General features: G+C 46.8%; 1 non-coding gene across 1 annotated transcript; it reads left to right on the top strand.

The window, feature by feature from the left end:
- The first annotated feature begins 16816 nt into the window (after positions 1-16816).
- On the top strand, positions 16817-16944 carry LOC132354968 (small nucleolar RNA SNORA49). Its single transcript, XR_009499479.1, has one exon. It is a non-coding gene; the product is annotated as a small nucleolar RNA SNORA49 (small nucleolar RNA).
- Positions 16945-17318: the final 374 nt, after the last annotated feature.

Raw genomic sequence — 17318 nt, 5'->3', positions numbered from 1 at the left:
GCAGGGGACATGGGTTAAAGCCCTGGTCCGGGAAGATCCCACATGCCGCGGAGCAACTAAGCCCGTGCACCACAACTACTGAGTCTGTGCTCTATAGCCCGCAAGCCACAACTACTGAGCCCACGTGCCACAACTACTGAAGCCCATGTGCCTAGAGCCTGTGCTCCACAACAAGAGTAGCCCCTGCTCGCCGCAACTAGAGAAAGCCCACGCGCAGCAGCGAAGACCCAACGCAGCCAAAAATAAAAAAAGATTAATTAATTAATTAATTTTTTAAAAAAAAGAATCCCAAGTTGGAGCTAAGAGTGTGAGTCTGGGGCCAGAATCTCTAGGTTCAAATCCTGCCTCCACCACCTCCTAGTTACCCTGTGCAAGTTCTTTCCCCCATTTGACCTTCAGTTTCCTCACCTGTAAACTGGGGCTAACAATGCTATCTCTTTGTAGGATTGTTATAAGGTCTATACATGTAAAGCATGTAGGACAGTGCCTGGCCTGTAAAAGTCCCTCCATCATGTCTGAGATCTTTATCATCCTCCCCATTTTACAGATGAGCAAACTGAAGCTCAGAGAGGCTAAGGCACGTGTCCAGGACCACAGAGACGACGGCTGTCAGAGCCAGCTCTTTAACTCAGATCCATAGTGTCTGGACCCGCATCCCATCTACCATGTGTCAAGGGCTGTGCCCTTTACACCTCATCTCGTCCCACAGCTGTCCTCGGAGGGTAGTCTCCTCATCTCCCATTTCACAGATGAGGGAACTGAGGTCCAGGGTGCTCATGGAACTGGCCCGAGGTCCCACAGCCAGTAAAAGAAGAATTCCCTAGAATTCAGACCCAGGGCTCCCTGTTCCCAAACCCGCAGTGAAGGCGGTTTCCTCCTCCCTTCTTTGTTCCCAGGCTGCAGGACAACCGATGGGCCCCAGCTGAGGGGAGGGGGCTGCAGGGACAGGGGACCAGCTGGGGCCTCTAGGGACGGCAGGCTGGGCAGCCACCCCCGGGGCTCCAGAGATCGCCCGAGTTCCGAACTTTGTCTGCCGGAAACTCTGCAGACTTCAATCCTTTGCAAAGCCAGAGGGCTTAAGGCAGAGCCAGTTCTCCGAGAGCCCTAAAGGGGAGGCAGCAGGTGAAGCTCATTTCTTGGGGTTTATGTTTCCTGTTCCTCTTCTACAGAGATGCTCTAAGAGGCCAGCGATAAACCCTGTGAAGACGGATTTGTCATAAACTCATTATCTCTCCCTCCCCGGGGTCGGAGGTCACATCAATAACTTCCTGCCCACTCTCCCGTGCAGATCTGTGGCGAGGCTGCAAGCCTGTTTTAGGAGCTGTAAATCCATCCCCCTCTCCCCCTGGAAATCAATTGGAAACCCGTTTGCTAAATCAACCCTAAATGTAAACGCACACAAACTACAAGCCTATTCTGGGCTAGGCTGGGGCTCCCGAAAAACATGCCCAGAGGAGATGCCACCCTGGAGTCAGACCCAGGTTCTGTCCAGGGTCGGGGGGCACAGTGGGAACTGACCAGGAACTGTCCCAGTCAGGGACACAGAGAGCAGACGGCAGTGGGGAAACCTCAGCTGGGTGGGGCTCTGTGCTTAGCTCGCCCCCTCCTCCCACTCAGAGGCCCACTCCCTCCACAAGTCTCTCTGTCAAAGGGGAGAAGATCCGCTCAGAGAGGGCAGGGGTCTCACCGGCTTCCCCCGAGAGTCAGGCTAAGGATGGGGAATATGGCCTGGTCCCTCAGGCCCACCTCAGTCCCTGAGACGAGGCTTTCTCGCTGCCTTGAACATTGAGTCCCAAACCCAGGCTTTTCCTTAGGGTACGCTGGCTCTGAATTAAACCAAGAGGTTCATCCCCATAAGCTGCTCTGGCTGTTTTCGGAGAAGAGAAAACTTTCACATGCAGGCAGAGAACTGACCGTCCTCTCTTCACAGAAACGGGGGCACTATTCCTGTTAGTACTGCTAGGGTTCGAGTCTCCTCTTGGGTTCTAGAACAGAAGGGAACAGGCCATGCGTGTTTGCTGAGTGAACTGATTGATTTGGGTGGGTCAGATCCAGATAGATGGAATTTGGGGATAACCTTTGACCAGATTTCCACAACAGCAATATTCTCCACCACCCATGGGGACAATTTTAAAGCAAGATTGCAAGTTCTTTGATGTCTCCTCTTATAATCCTTTGATCAACAATGAATGGTGGAAGCCATATGACGTCCAGGGCTAGATCCCAAAAGCTCCCATGTGAGAAGCCCAACCACCCACGAGGCTGCCATGCTGTGAGGAAGCCCAAGCCACAGGGGAAGGCTTTGGTCAACATTCTCAGCTGAGCCCAGCCTTCAAAGCCATCCGGACTCAACCATCAGACACGTGAGTGAACGATTCTCTGGATGCTCTCAACACCCAGCTGTTCAGGTCACTCCCAGCCATCTGAATCTTTCCTGCTGAGGTCCAGACATTGTGGAATGGGGATCAGACCACCCCCACTGCACCTCGTCCAAATTCTTGACTCACAGACTCTGGTTGTTATTTCACATGACTAAATTCGGGTGGGAGCGGGGTGGAAATTATTATATAACAATGGATAACCAGACTACCAACCTAGGTACAAAACAATATTCAGAGTGGTTTGACTCTGAGCCTCTATCTTAAAGTTCTCAGGAAGTTAGTGTTTTTATCCTGAGAAAGACCACCAATGCTGAGTGTTTTGGGTAGGCTTTGCTGTGTAACAAATCACCCCAAACCTCAGAAACGAAACAGCAACAAGATATTGTTTCCTATAAACCAGTGGCTGGCTAGGTGATATCTCTGCTAGTTTCACCTGGACTTACCCCTGTGCTGCATTCCATCTGGCCTGGAAAGTCCAATCTGGCCTCCTTCACTCCCCTAGTAGTTGGATGTTGGCCAGAGGGCCTCAGCTCTCCACATGCCCACTCATCCTCCAGCAGACCAGGCCGGCTTCCTTACCTGACGGTCTCAGGGCAACATTCCAAGAGGGTAAAAACAGAGGCAGCTACGCCCTGAGGCCTACTCTCAGAAAGCACACACTATCTCTTCCGCTGAGTTCTAGGGTAAAAGCCAGCCACAGGCCTGTGTAGATTCAAGGGGTGGGAAAGGAGACTCCATCTCTTGATGGAACAAATGGCAAAGTCATGCTGCAAAAGTGCATGCACAATATCTGTGGAACCTAGAAAAATGGTACAGATGAACTGGTTTGCAGGGCAGAAATAGAGACACAGATGCAGAGAACAAACATATAGACACCAAGGGGGGAAAGTGGTGGGGAGGGGGTGGTGGTGTGATGAATTGGGAGATGGGGATTGACATGTATACACTAATATGTATAAAATGGATGACTAATAAGAACCTGCTGTATTAAAAATAAATAAAATTCAAAAGTTCAAAAAAAAAGAAAGAAAAAGCTATTGAAAACAGAAAAAAAAAAGTGCATGCACAGGGAGATGGAGAAACTGTGGCCCTATTTTACAACCTACGCCACTGGGGAAGCCCTAGGTGGGCCAGTGGGAGAAGACTGTGTGTTCTGTGTGAAGAGAGAGGCTCAAGGGTAAACCTAAGGCTCCCAAGGGGCTTACTCAGTCCCACAAGGCAAGCCCAGCTCACCACTGCATCCCCAAGAGGAAACAGGTACATGTTCTTTCTACATGACCCACGTGTCATCTGGCCGGTCCTGCCCCCAGTGTCAGGGAGCAGGGGCCGGACACTCCCCTCCCTGGTGTTATGTCTACATTTGCTTTCTATTCCCAGCCCCACGGTCTCCTGCCGTGGGTGGGGTTTTGTACACACACAGAGACAGCCCTGCTGAGCACCTGGGGAGGTGTGGGTTGGCAATGGGGTCTGGAGGGGATTTGGCTGCCAGGCTGAGGGTGCTGAATGGGTCTGCATAATAGAGATGAGTGGAGATGCATTCCAAGAGGCAACCCAGGAGGAAGGAAGGGGGCGAGATAAAAGCAGAGAGAAAAGCTGGGAGATGGCGGGAGGTTAGGGCAGGTTGAGAAAGGGGGTGCCTATGCCCCACTGGAAGCTGCCCATGGCGGGGGGAGAGATCCTCCCTCCCAGCCCCCACCCCAGGTATCTCCCACCAACAGCACGTGGAATAGGGATCCAAATCAGTCTTGCCTAAATCTTGAAGATCTGTGAGCCTGGGGACCAGGATCGGCCTGGCTTGGTTCAGATACCAAATTTAGACTAAATCATAGTGGCCAGGGGAGGGGACAGGCCAAGTAAGACCAAGGGCACCCCTACCATCACCATTTGGAAAGGAATGGGGGGCCGATGGCTTGAGGAGGGAGGAGAACTCTCTCAATCCTCAGGAGGAAACAGATGAGGAAACTGTGGCTCAGAGCAGAGGAACTTCCCAAGGTCATCCAGTGATAAAGCAGCCGAGCTGGGACCTGAACTCCAGAGCCTCTGCTCTAACCACTGGGCAGCAGAGCCTCAGGCTGCAGACTTAGGAGACCCCACAAAGGCTGGAGGGACTGTGGGGCCCCAGGGACAAGACAAAAAGGTCCTGAGTCCCGGGACACCAGGGAAGGCAGGTGCTCTGCCCTTGGTGCCCTCAGCCCCTGTCGGAGGGCTCGGCTGTGTGAGCGCCTCCAGGGTGTGGTGGCTGAAATGGGGGCGCATCTCGAAACTTCCAGTTCTCACAACCAAAGCCAATGCCAGTAAATTAGTCCAAATAATGGGGCTGTTTGCTCAGGAAATCGAGAAGGCAGTACACAGTGAGAAACACTGAATATAAAACCTTTGATTTACAGATAGGGAAACTGAGGCCTAGAGAGGAGGAGAGACCTGCCCAAGGACAGCAGACTAGAAGGCCGAGGTAGGCCAGGAATGTTCCCAGCACACTTGGCTAAGTGCAGGGTCAAGGTCATGGGGATAGGATGGAATTTGACAGATGATGAATAAGGAAACTGAAGCTCAGAGAGGGTAGGTACTTGCCCAAGGACTCACAGTTATTGGTGGAACTAGGAGTTGGACTCCAGTCTGTTTGGCATCTTTTAATTGTGCTCTGCTGCCTGCATCTCTTCAGCCTCTGGATCAGGACTTAAAGGGGAGGGGTTGGGAGAGGTCAGGAAGAGCAGATTTCCAGAGGCAATGGATGGCATTCCAAGCAGAGGGAAAAGCACAAGCAAAGGCACGGATGTGAGACCCTGTTTGGTGTATGTACCAGTTAGTCCTCTGGGTGGCAAGTAAAAGTCCCACTCACCCCGCCTTGAGCAGTTAAGGGACTAGACAAGCTCACATAACTGAGAGGGCCCAAGACAGTCAGAGGTAAGACTGAATATCTCCCATTTGTCCAACCAGATCCACCCCACCCTGCTCTGTACCCCAGAAGGATGACCTGTGTGGATTGCTGTTCCTCTGACTTCTCAACCAGTGGGGAGCACCAAAGGAAGGCTGGAGGCAGGGAGACCAAGATGTTCATTGCTTCTCTCCCTACATAGGGCCACCAGGGGCAGTGAACACACACAGCTTCTATGGGCAGCCCTCCCCAAACAGCCCTCTGCCTCCAGGTTCTGATAACTGCTCACTCCCCCTCACCCTTTTCAGGCCCAAGGGTAATAATGGCCCCTCTGTTACTCACCCTGGCATGCTGAACTATCCCTTGTGGTGTCCCTCCACACCGCCTTCACTCTTGTAAACTGTTTGCTTATTAAACTTCCCTCAAATTGCTCAATTTTGTTTCCTACTGAGGCCCAGACTCATAACATTGACTTCAGGTATGGCTTGACCCAGCAGCTCAAATGATGTCAACAGAGACCCAGGCTCCGTCCATCTCCCTGCTCTGCCTTTTGTGATACCAGTTTCATCCTCAGGCTACCCATGGTAGCCCCCTTCCCCCTTACCTTCCTATCCCATCCCCTCCCCTCACACTCTCATCTCCAATGACCCACATTCTCCAAGTCTCACCTCCCCACATCACACCATTCGGGGGAAGAGAGAGTCCCTTTGGGTAGCTGAATGGGAAAACCTATTTGTTTCCCTGAAACTGGAACAAACTTCTCTACATCTCATTGGTTCTGATTTGATTACGTTCCCAGGCAAGCCAGTAACTGTGGCCAATGGCTAACTGCCTCAAGCCAATCAGGGCCCACCCTGAAGCTGAGCAGGCCAATCCCACCTAAACCACGTGACTGAGGATAGATAAGGTGTCAGATCCATAGAGGGGGATCCAGGAGAGCCTGGAGATACTGGGGTGGGGGAAAGGCAGTCAGGAGGCAATGATCTAGGTGAGTGCTGATAGGGTCTGGCCCGCCACAGGGCTGGCAGCAGCGAGAAGGAAAAGGGTTCAGGGAGAGATGTGTAGACATCCATTCCTGCATCTCAAGGGCCCAGGTGAAGAACTGAATTCCAGAGGAGGCATCTGGCCCATGTGGCTCAGGACCTGCCTCCCAGGCCTTCCCAGACCGTGTTGATGGACAAACAGCAGCCGTAGGAAGTATGAACACAGAGCCAGGGCCCAGCAGCCACCCACACCTGCAAGTCATGGGGAGCAGGCCACAAGTGGAGCAAAATTAAGCACCAGATGGGCCTCAGACAGGGTAGGATCCTCTAGTGGGGAAAGACTGACAGCCACACAGGACAGGGGAAAGGCCTGGACTCTGGAATCTCACGGACCTTGGCCCTGCCCCCCATTTGCTGTGTAACTTTAGTCAAGTTACTGATGCTCTCTCTGGGTCTGGGTTTCTTATCCGTACAAAGATGGCTTAGACTTGATTAGAGGGACCAGCTGCCCAAGTCAGATTGTGGAAGCAACGCAGGCTGTAGCTTGAAGATCAATCCGTGAGTCAGGAAAGGAGAAGTTCCTCTCGGTAGCCCACCACCCCACCACCCCCTGATCTACCAGAGAGGAAGCGCAGCACCTAATTGGACTATTGAGGTGCTGGAGACAACATGGGCCTCGTTAGGTCTTTTGTTGAGCCTTATGTGTAACTTGACCAGAAAACCTGTCAGAAGTATCTGGGGACCCGAAGAAGGCAGGTGGTACTAGAGGCAGCATGACAGAGTGTCTCAGAAGCCCTACCCTGGGGACTTGCAAACCCAAGGACGCTTGCTAACTCAGGTCTGGCTGCTGATTGGAGCCCCTGGTGACGGGGAGGTAGTCCCCGCCTGCAGGTGCTCCTTGGGGATGCACATGCCCTGCCTCTCTGGCCAGCTACCTGGCTGCCCTCCATCTGAGAAACAGCTTCTGGCCCGCTAGGGGGCACTGTGGAGACTAAACCCCCGATTCAGGACCTCCAGGGAAGACTGCACCCCAATATTCCCATCCTGGGTTCGGTCCACTCAGGGGCTGACCCCAGCGTTGGAAAGACACAGCAAGACTGGCTAATTAAATGGAAATGGAATATTCAAGAAGGAGCCAGTCTTGCCCCACAGGTGTGTCCCCTAAGCTGAATAGGGTATAACCACACCTTTAGGGGCCATTGTACTTCTCAGTCACCCACAGGAGCAGCTTTTGGCTACTTGAAGATACCAGTTTTGGTTCCAGGAAGTCCCTTGGGGTGCTTGGGCTTGGTTTACTGACAGCTCAGCCAGCTGAGGATGATGGTGTCCACTGAGCAGCTGTCCAGCCCTAGCAACTCTGGAAGCCCTAACTGAGAGCCATTCCCCTTTTCTTAGACAACAGTCCTAAGGACAAGACATTATATTTTATATATATATTATATACATTATATTTTATATATACATTATATTTTCACCAATTCTTGGGCTGTGGCTAATGGCCTAGGTATCTGGTCAAGCACACAGGTGATGGTTGGCTGATATATTAAAGACACCCTTCTGTGGAGCCGTGAGCTCTGCAAAGTCATTGCCACAGCCCAATGAGACATTTATAAACCCGTGTGGATGCCATACTCACATGACAGTGGATGGAGCAATGAGGCCAATCAGGCCTGACAGCCCAGGCAGCCAGCATCACTGCTGGGATCCTTCACTAGATTGGGCACAGCAGCCCTGCCACCATAACCTAATGGCTCCAAACATGGGTCTCCATCTGCATGACAAAGAGGGACTGTGGTACCTGTCAGCAGTCACCACTCTAGCTACTCACTCTTTGCAGGAAGGGGACTGGCTTGTTTAGTGCCTGTTACAGTGTTTGCTTCATGCTCGAAAAGTGCTGGAGCCTTAGCCCTGGGTTTCTCCCCTTCACCACAACCCACTACATTGTAACATCCACGTGGGTCTACCACTCTGCCCTGTGGGACTTGGGGCAGGGGAATCAGTGCAACTTTGCTAATGGTCCTACTGTTTGCTCTGTGGAGTAAAAGACGGTCTTGCTCTAGTCTAAGTCTCAAGTCTACTTCTGGCACCTGTGGAGTGGTGGCAGGGTTACTCCTTGCCATCCTCTGTGAGGTTGGGAATCTTCCCTGACAGGCCCCCAGGGCTGGGGAACAGACAGGGGGAGCTCTCAAAACAGAAGAAGAGCTGCAGGAATTGCAGTCTTGGTACCTCCAAGGATTCTTTCTCCACCATCTTACATCTCTCTTGTCTCTGTTTCATTCAGCAAAGTTGTCTCACCTGCTCTCATCAGACCCATGAGGACAAGAAATGTGGCCCCAAGCAGCTGTTTTCAGTTCCAGGATCCCCAAAACAAGAGTTTCTCCCACTAGCTCCAGCAGAAAGTCTCAGGGAAGGCTCTGATTGGCCCATCTCTGAGCCAGTCAATGGGGCCCAGAACACAATACTCTGATTGGCCAAGCCTGGGTCACACATCCAACCCTGGGCCGGGTGAAGTACAGTTAAGGAATTAAGGATTCTCAGAATCACACGGGTTGATGGAAGTTCTCACAGAGTGAAAGAGGTGTTATTGCCAGAAAGGGGTGGGGGGGGGCTGTAAAAAGTAAACATTCTACTCACCCCTCACACACTTGCACTCTCAGAGTCTGTTCCATCTGGTTACTTCCTCCTCAGCCTTTAAGACTCAGCCCTGCCTTCCCCTCTGCCAGGAACCCTAGCTACCTTCAGACTCTCTCAGAAGCCCCTCTTCTGTGTCCCTGCAGCTATCACAGCCCCGCCAGCTGGTGCAAATGCATCTCCCCCACTGGCCAAGACTCCTGGAGGGCAGGGCCCTGCATAGCCACCCTGGCGTGGCAGAGGTTTCAGAGGCAGCTGTTGGTGGAACAATTCGTTGAACTCCTCCTGACCTTCCCTAGGACTCACTGGTAGAGTAGACTGAAATCCTTCAAATAACTGCTCAGGCTGGGTCAGTCAATCCAAAGCCCAGTCAGTACCAGGAAGGAGAGGGAGGCAGAGTGCATAGGGCTGGCCCTGCAGGTGACCCACAGGGCTGTTCTGATCACTCTGCCCAAATGGCTACATGGCCAAGAGTTCTGTGTCATCAGGAGCTGGCCAAGAACTTGGCTGCATACAGCAAACTACTGGGCAAAGAAGAGATCCCTCCTCTCTTGCCTAGTGCTGGCTGCTTTTGCACAAACAGCCACCCAGGACCTGCAACGCACATCTTCCTCAGCCCCCTGGGAACTCAGACAAGAGCTAGCCTGGCAAACCCTTCAACCCAGCAATTCTACATCTAGGTATCAATACCAGAGACAAACTTCCACATGCACACAGTAAGGCATGAACAAGGAGGTTTGTTGCAGTCATTTTTATAGAAAGAAAAATAGAAACAACCTAAATATCCATAAGGGAATGATTTAGGAAGGAAGAGAGGGAGGGAGGACATCCAAGCAATTGAACATGACCCACACCTTGTGAAAGAGGAGGTAGCTCAGTATGTACTGACATGGAAAATGTCATTTATTTTAAATGCCAAAAAGCCAGATAACAAAGCTATACATATAGTATGCTACCTTTAATGCTTTTAAAAACGCACAGAGCAAACATGCATAGCTCAGCGTACATTTTTATGTACAGAGATGCATATTCAAAGGGTCTGTAAGGATTGCATACCACACTGATAACAGTATCTATGGGGAAGAGATTGAAAAAACTGGAGGTGATTATAGAGGAGGATAGAACAGAGGCACTTTTCATTTATCTGAGGTCTTGAATACGAAACAATGAGAATGTCTGTGCACAGCACTTGTGTAATTAAAAATAATTTTAAGTGAATGGGGGAAATGGCAGGATAAGCTTATTGCAACATTGTTATAATAGCAGATATCAAACAACCTAAATACTCATTTATAGGGAACTAACTGAATAAATGCTGGTGCCTATGGCAACAGAACACCAGGCAGCTGGGAAAGAATGGAGCAGGTCCATGTGGGGAGATGTTCGCAAATGGAAAAGCAACTTGAAAACCGTGTGTATTGTGATGATCCCATCTTTGTTAAAGAAAGAAAACTTAGAATATACATAAAAATGCATGCCATATTATAAAGAGTGGAGCTCTGGAATTGTACAGACCTGGGTTGAAATCTCAGCAGAGTTACTAACAGAGTGGCTTGGGTGACTCACTCCACATCTCTGAACCTCAGCTTGGCCAGCTTGTTCATGGAGGATTGATTGAGATAATGTATCCAAAACGTTTGTCACAGCAAAGACAGGAGAGCAAATATATGATTTTTGTTGTTGTTGTCATTTGCAGTGTTTCATCTAGAAAGTGGATTTGGGGTGGAGGGAATATGGTGCTTTTATTCCTTTAAAAAGAATTTTATTGGGGTATAATTGAAATGCAATAAACCGAACGTATTTAAAGTGTAAAACTGGCATGAAACCATCACCATAATCAAGATAATGAACATATCCATCACCTCCAATAGTTTCTTCATGCCCCTTTGTAATCCACCCTTCGTGGTCCCCAGCCCCAAGCAAGCACTGATTTGCTTTCTGACCCTATAGATTAGTTTTCATTTCCTAGAATTTAATGTAAATGAATTCACACAATATGTGAGCTTTTTTATCTACTCCTCCCACTCAGCATAATTATGTGGTGATTTAGCCATGTTGATAAATGTATCAAGAGTTCATTCCGTTTTACTGCTGAGTAGTATTACATTGTCAGATTTCTATAAATCTTTTGTTAGATTCATCCCTAAGTATTTCATATTTTTATGCCATTGTAAATAGGAGATATGAATTTAAGTTTCTGATTGTTCATTGCTATTGAAATGATTTTTTTTAATTTGTGAATGTGGTGAATTACATTTATATACATATAACCCTATGTCTACTACATATATTATTATTATTATTATTACTATATATATTATAGTAGACATAGGGTTGTTCAAGTTATCTATTTCTTCTTGACAGAGTTTTGGTATTCTGCGTCTTTAAAGGAATTGGCTCATTCCATCTAACAAATTTATGGGCATAGTTATTCACAGTATTTCCTTATTATACTTATAATGTCTATAGGCTCAATACTCCTGATATTGATGATTTGCATTCTCTCTCTCCTTCTCTGGCTTAACTAGAAATTTACCAATTTTATTTATCTTTTCCAAGAACTAGCTTTTGGTTTCATTAATCCTCTCAATTACCTGTTTTCTATTTCATTGATTTATCCTTCAATTTTTATTATTTTCTTCCTTCTGCTTGCTTTAGATTTAACTTATTCTTCTTTCTCTAATTTCTTAAGGTTATTTTTAAAACGTTCTTCTTTTCTAATATATGTATTCAGTGCTATAAATTTCCCTCCTAAGCATTGCTTTAGCTGCATCCCACAAATTTTGATATGATGTATTTTCATTCTCATTTAGTTCAAAATAAATTTTAATTTTCCTTAAGACTTCTGCCCCTTTGATCCATGGGTTATTTAGAAGTATGTTGCTTAATTTCCAAATATTTGGAGATTTTCTAAAAATCTTTCTGTTATTGATTTCTACTTTAATTCCATTTTAGCCAGAGAACATACTTTGTATAATTTATAATCTTTTGAATTACTTAAGGTTTGTTTTTTGGCCCTAGACACAGTCTATCTTGGTGAATGTTGCACCATAATTGAGAAGAACATGTTTTCTGCCCTTGTTGGGTGGAATATTCTATAAATGTCAATTTGTTAAGTTAGTCAATAGCATTGTTCAAATCTTCTATATGTTTACTGGTCTGTGTCAATTGTGGATCAGTTTCACTGGACTTTTTCTCCTCCTTATGGGACCTATTTTCCTGCTTGCTTACAAGCCATGTAATTTTTGATTGGGTGCCAGACATTGTGAGTTGTGTCTTCTTGGGTGTTGGACATTTTTGTATTCTTATACATAATTTTGTGCTTTGTTCTGGGATGCAGCTAAGTTACTTTGAAACAGTTTGATCCTTTCAGGCGTTGCTCAACCTTTGTTAGACAGTCCCAGAGGAGTGTTCAATCCAGGGATAGCTATTCCCCACTCTACTTAGTGTCATGTCAGTCATAAGGTTTCCCAATTTGGCTGGTGGGAGCAGATGCTCTTCCTAGCCCTGTGTGAGTATGTGGCACTGTTATCCGGGTGATCTTTTCCCCCAAGCCACAGGCAGATTCCTCACATTTTTGTCCTGATTAGAACTTAGTTGAAAACTCAAGAGACCCCTTTGCAGATCTCTAAAGATCTCTGTGTATCAATATCTCTTTCCTTTCCAGTACTCTGTCTTGTGAACCCTCACCACGTTAGTCTCCCCAAACCCTCGGCTCCATCTCCTCACATCAGGGAGTCCACTGTGCTCTGTCTGGGTTCCCCTGCCCTGCACTACATCCAGCTGAAAACTCTCTCAAGGGAGTAAGCTAGTGCTATCATAGGCTCACCTTGATTGTTTCCTGCCTCTCAGAGATTACTATTCTTCCTTTCCTGACATCTAGCATCTTGCAAATGGCTGTTTTATATATTTTGCCCATTTTTTGGTTCTTCTAGGTGGCAGGAAAAAAATCCAATCCCTGTTATTCCATCTCGACCAGAAGCAAAGTCCCTCTCTTTTACTTTTACACTGTGTGAATGTTTACAGTATGCGTGTATTATCTTCTAAATTAAAAAAGAAAAAAATACTAATTAATATTAAGATGAGGTGAGGGATTAACCCCAACCCGGCAGTTGCCTGTGATATGTCCCTTCTGCTGGGCTTTATATCCTTGCATCACCCTGAAATGGGGATCCTGGGGCCAGCGTGCCCACCATTGCTGGCTCCAGCTTCTAGCAAATGTGCCTGCCCATCTCCACTCTCATCTCAAGAAAATTGCTTTCAGTTCTACAAAAGTGATTGTGGGAAAGTGCACATGAAATGAGCCAGGTCCTTAAAGCATAGTGAGACAGGCTAAGATCGTCCCTCCCTGGAAGAGCTGGGATGTGGGTGACAAGTGTTCTCATACTGCTCACACATGCTCTGTGATTTAACATAGGTTTGAAATTTCTCCAGCTCCCTGTAGCCAGGGCTCCAACCACATGAAATTGTGCAGATAAAAACTTAAGCAAAGGGCACTGAGACCTTGGCTCCCTGACATTTTGCCGCTGGCTCTGCCAGAGCCCAGCTAACACATTAAACTGCTGGAGTCAATAATAAGATGCTGCAGGCACTGAAATAAAGGGGAGAAGAGGGAGAAAGATCGGGAGCAGTGCAAAATGGATTCTTCTTTGAGAGTCACATGGTTCTGTTGCTGTTGCTTTTGGCATGAAGGGGCATCAGGTAAGTCCTGCGAGGCTCCATCCAATTGTGGAGAAGGGACTCCAGGCAACTGGCAGCATGGACAGGGCACTGGCTCCACAGAAACGCTCTGTGGGTCTTTGACCTGCAGGGCACAGGTCACGTCTGTAAAGGAGGAAACATCAGTTAGCTCAGCTGTGTGGTGAAAGCTAAGGAGCTCCAGGCCCATGCATTGAGCACCTACTGTGTGCCCGGCCAGTGCAGCCCCCAAGGATGGAGCAGTGACAAGACAGGCAAGTCCTCTGCCCATGGACACCATCAGGATAAACAACAACTACTACTAAAATAATAATAACATCATCGTTCCTTGGTTGCCTACTACGTGCCCAGCTCCACATGCATTGTTTTTTTCATTTAACCCTCAAAACACCCTCTGAAATAGAATTTTACAGAAAAGAAAGCTGAAGTTCAGAGCAGTTGAGACATACCCACTATGACACACTTTGTCAAAGGAGCTTCCAGGTTTGAACCCAGATCTCCTCTGTCCCCAGAGCCCACGCCCAACCACTGCAGAGGCGGCATCTCTCATTCTCTAGAACTTCTCTGGGGGCCTGGGGACCTGAGTGCCAGTCCCGGTTAGGTGCTGTGTGGCACTGGGTGAGCCGTGAAACCTTGTATGATTGGCCAAGTCACCCCTGCCCTGGGAACACACTGGGTGATTTCAGCCCCCACATCACGCACCTTTCCTCTGATTCCTGAGCTAATAGGTCTGGCATGGAGGCCTGGAGTCTCTTGGGCAGGTCCAAGGAGGGCCATAGGTGAGGGAGGGCCTGACAGGGGGCAGCAGTGATGCTAGAGGGGTTCCCCTGGGCTGACACTGACAGGCACTGACCTCTGACCTGAGAGACTAAACTCTGAGCGGGTGAGGTAAGGGTGAGGGAGGAAACTGAGGGAACGAGCTCCCAGGTTGGGGCTTTAGGCCTCAGTGTCCTCATCTGTAAAATGGGGATAATAAATTCAAACTGGGGAGAGATATGATAATGTGGGAAGAAACACGGAGCACCAGGCAACAAGAGAATAACAGCTAATCACATACAAAGCAACCCCCATTTCCTCTGTATTATCAGCTGATTTTTCAGCAGAAATTTTACAGGCCAGAAGGGAGTGACAGGATGAAGTGCTGAAAGGAAAAAACTTACAACCTGGAATATTCTACCTGGCGAGGTTATTATTCAGAATTGAAGGAGAAAATTTCCCAGACAAGCAAAAGGTAAAGGAGTTCATCATTAATAAACCTATGCAAGAAATGTTAAAGGGTTTTCTTTAAGTGGAAAAGAAAAGGTCACAGCTAGAAACAAGAAAATATATAAAAAGAACACAAAGCCCCATCCTCTGCATGAAGCAGATGCTTGGAAAATGTTAGGCTCTCTTTGCTATGCTCACAGCTCCTCCTTGCAAAGATAAAGCCACTTGGAACCATTTGGAATTTTTTCATTCAAGGGATAGAAAACCTAATCTGAGCTTACTTAAGAAAAAAAAGAATTTATTGGACGCAGTAACTGAAAAATGCACAGGGAGTTCTAGTTTCAAACTTGGCTTCATCCAGGGGGTCCACATTATCTCCCCAGGACCCAGTTTCCCTCTCTTCCATCCCACACTTCCAGTTCCTCTGGTCTGGCTGCATCCTAAGACACACCCTCCGCTGACGGAGACAAGGTGGCTGCAGCAACAACACATCTGTCCTGGGAGTCAAAAGAGTTTCTCCCTGGTGGACTCAGCTCAAGTCCTAGGGGTCGCATTGATTTCCTCCCGCATCTTTACGATTTCCTTTCTTCAGCCTCCTTTGAGTTTACTTTGCTATTCTTTTTCTAGTTTCTTAAGGTACGAGCTTCAGTCACTGATTTTAGATCTTTCTGCTTTTGCATAGGTTTTTATTGCTATACATTTTCCTCTATGTACTGCTTTAGGGGCCTCCCACAAATTTTAATATGATGTGCTTTCATCTACATTCAGTGCAAAATACTTTCTAATTTCACTTTGATTTTTTTCATTGACCCATGGGTTATTTAGAAATGTGCAAACTCATAGACACAGAGGACAGATTGGTGGTTACCAGAGCCCAGGGATGGAGGTGGGGGAGTGAAACAAGTGAAGGGGGTCAAAAGGTACAAACTTCCAGTTATAAAATAAATAATTCATGGGGATGTAATGTACAGCATGGTGAATACAGTTAATAATACTGTATTGCGGGCCTTCCCCGGCAGTCCAGCAGTTAGGACTTTGCCTTCCAATGCAGGGGGTGCAGGTTCAATCCCTGGTTGGGGAGCTAAGATCCCACATGCCTCACGGCCAAAAAACCAAAACATAAAGCAGAAGCAATATTATAACAAATTCAATAAAAACTTTAAAAATGGTCCACACCAAAAAAAAAATCTTAAATACTGTGTTGCATATTGAAAGTTGCTAAGAAAGTAGATCTTAAGAGTTCTCATCACATGAAAAAAATTCTGTAACTATGATGATGACAGAAGTTAACTAGACTTATTGTGGTGATCATTTTGTAATATATACAACTATCAAATCATTATGCTGTACACCTAAAACTAATACAGTGTTGTATGTCAATCACACATCAACTTTTTAAAAAGAAATATGTTTTTAGTTTCCAAATATTTGGTGGGTTTTCTAGGGAACTTTCTGATTTTAGTTTCTAATTTAGTTCCATTGTGGTCAGAACATACTTTGTATAACTTAAATCTTTTTAAATTCATTGAGACTATTTTATGGCCCAGAATAAGATATGTTTTGGTAAATACTCAATGTGCACTTGAAAATAATGTATATTCTGCTGTTGTTGGATCGACTGTTTTACAAATATCAATTAGGTAAAGTTAGTTAATAGCATCATTCAAGTCTTTTATAGCTTTACAAAATTTCTACTTGTTTTATCAATTATTAAGAGAGTGATATCAAAATTCTGACTGTAATTGTGGATTTGCCTATTCCTCCTTGCAGTTCTTTTAGTTTTTGCTTCATGTATTTTGAAACTCTGTTATTAGGGACATAAAAGCTTAGGATTCTTAAGTTTTCTTGGTGAATTGACCACTTTATCATAATGAAATGTCCTTCTTTATGCCTGGTATAGTCTATGCTCTGATATCTACTTTTTTTAATGTTACTGTGGTTGCTGCAGATTTATTTTGATTAGTGTTAGCATGGCATGTATTTTCCAATCCCTTTTACTTTTAAGCTATCAGTTTCTTGATATTTAAAGTGTACTTCTTGACCCCCCTCAGCCTTACTCCAGGGACTTCCGCTGTAAAGTGCCTGGCATTGCTGGAGGGTACATGAACGAGCACGCATCCTTCCCTAGGGACACTGCTGTCCTGTGGGGCCTACACGTGGAGCTGACAGCACAGGTCGGGTGGGGTCTGACAGTTTCCTTTTTGTACGTGCTGACTGGCGATACTCAAACAGGGTAGAGACATTAGCGATCAGTAAGCGAGAGATGCCGCACATGCCCGAAAGAACCAGAATAAAATGCTAAACTCCAGCGTAACTGGAACACAGGCCACGTGTCAAAGGAAACACAAACCGAACAGTTTTGTTATGGAATAATTTCTAACTGATAAGTATCAGAACATGTCAGAGGTTTCCTGTCGTTTTTCAGGAATGCTAACTCAGGGGTATAAATAAATAAATAAATAAATAAATAAATAAATAAGTGTACTTCTTGGGACATCCCTGGTGGGCCAGTGGTAAAGAATCTGCCTTCCAATGCAGGGAACA

Source organism: Balaenoptera ricei, chromosome 1 (genome assembly GCF_028023285.1).
Source record: "Balaenoptera ricei isolate mBalRic1 chromosome 1, mBalRic1.hap2, whole genome shotgun sequence".
NCBI lineage: Eukaryota > Metazoa > Chordata > Mammalia > Artiodactyla > Balaenopteridae > Balaenoptera > Balaenoptera ricei.
The sequence above is the reverse complement of the archived record's forward strand: the minus strand, read 5'-3'. Positions and strand labels throughout refer to the sequence as shown.